The 1,779-nt window shown below is 48.2% G+C and overlaps 1 pseudogene across 1 annotated transcript; it reads right to left on the reverse strand.

Annotated features, from left to right (window-relative positions):
- Nucleotides 1-542: 542 nt before the first annotated feature.
- On the reverse strand, nucleotides 543-1,468 carry LOC311590386 (RING-type E3 ubiquitin-protein ligase PPIL2-like; annotated as a pseudogene). The gene is made up of 2 exons: nucleotides 1,124-1,468; nucleotides 543-1,062 (listed from the first exon to the last, which is right to left on the reverse strand). The product of its transcript is annotated as an RING-type E3 ubiquitin-protein ligase PPIL2-like (transcript).
- Nucleotides 1,469-1,779: the final 311 nt, after the last annotated feature.

Raw genomic sequence — 1,779 nt, forward strand, 5'->3', positions numbered from 1 at the left:
TGCATCACCGTCACCACCCAGTGGTGGTGGTACTAAGCCTCAGTACTCGCCTAAGTACTGGTACTCACTACTCCACTGGGAGGCTTTTCTAAGCTCTAAAATACACCTCTAACTTTTCCCTTTCCCTTTCCTACCTGCTAAAATCCTAAGAAGGGTAGTTGTGCTTAGGGGTCTAGGCTGACCTTACATAGCTTGGAGACCATTGAAGACAGACCCTCCCTGCATCTCTCAATGCACCTGTCATAGCTGGTAGTTCCAAAAAGAAAATGTCACAGCTGACCCTGCAGAAAATCGAAAACACCCTAGAAAAGGAACCCTATCAAGCTGGGTGTGGTGGTACACGCCTTTAATCCCAGTACTCAGGGAGGCAGAGACAGGTGGACCACTGTGAGTTCAAGGCCAGCCTGGTCTACAAAGTGAGTCCACGACAGCCAAGTCTACACAGAGAAACCCTGTCTCAAAAAACAAAAATCAAAAAAAAAAAAAAAAAAAAAGAAAAGAAAAGAAAGAAAAGAAAGAAAGAAAAAGAAGAAAAGAAAAGGGGGCCCTATCAGGACCAGGAGCTAAAGTCTCCCAAATCTTGGCTAGCCTTTCTCTTGGCCATTTGGACACCTATGCTGCTTGATGGCTCTTGTGCTGCTAAGTTGAACTACTTGCCCAACCCCTGGTCATATGTCTGAGGGACCTGGCTACCAGGCTGGGGGCCAGGCTCATCCTCACTTTGGCCTCTGAGGGCACCTGATGCTGTGTCTTCTGCTCCTGGGATATCTGGGCACCCTCCTCCTCATAGTCATCTCCAAACAGTGCGGATACACAGATACATACTTCCCCCTTGGGGTGGTCAATTTGGGCAGCAGTTTCCACATTCTCCATACCTGCCAGCATGTCAAAACTTACAACGACTCACCCAAAGGTGGTGTGCTTCCTTTCCAGGTAAGCATGGACATGACTGAGGTTGATGGGTATTTGGTCCAGGGTTGGCCATGGTGAGCCCTCCACAGCCAGTGTGTGAGGGATTGGGCTGGAAGTCATCATTGAAAGGCTTGCCCCAGTAGGGACTTACTACCTGTGCCTATGATGAGAACTCCATGGCCAATGTGTGAAGGATTGGGCTGGAAGTCACCTTTGAAAGGCTTGCCCCAGTAAGACTCACCACCTATGCCTGTGCTTGTAGGGTCACCCCCACCCCTGGGTCACAAAGTTCCTGATGGACCTGTGAAAGATGGTACCATTATAATGATGCTTTCAGCTGAGCTTGATGAAGTTCTTGCAGGCTCTTGGGGGTTGGGGAATGGGGATGTCAGGTCACATTGTGGCTCTAGGCTAAGGTCAACCTTGTTGATGTGCAACCTCACATAACACTCCTTAACAAACTGGCGATATAGGACATCTTCACTTAGACAACTGCTTCGTGGGTGGTCTCTGGCACCAGGGCAGCACAGGTGAAGGATGAGCTGAGCTTTCCCATTGAATGGATGGCAACATCCAGCTAGTCTACCTTTGTCTTCTCAGGTGCCTTCCCAGTTGCTGCTAAGATCCTATTTCTCTTGAATTCCCTGTAGAGGTGCTGGGGCATCTCTTGCAGTGCAGCCTTGGTAGTTTTCAAATAATTATATCCTGTCTGGTCTTTTCCTCATCTGGATCTGTTGTTTTCCTTTTCTTCATATGGAAGAAATTAGAGGTATTGAACTTGTACAAGTGGGTGGGGGTCCTGAAGGGGGTGATAATTAATGACTTGCCTGGAAAATGGTTCATCGGTCAGCAAGTCCCTTAAGTTCT

Source organism: Acomys minous (assembly GCF_964271855.1).
Source record: "Acomys minous genome assembly, chromosome: 2".
NCBI classification, from domain to species: Eukaryota; Metazoa; Chordata; class Mammalia; order Rodentia; family Muridae; genus Acomys; species Acomys minous.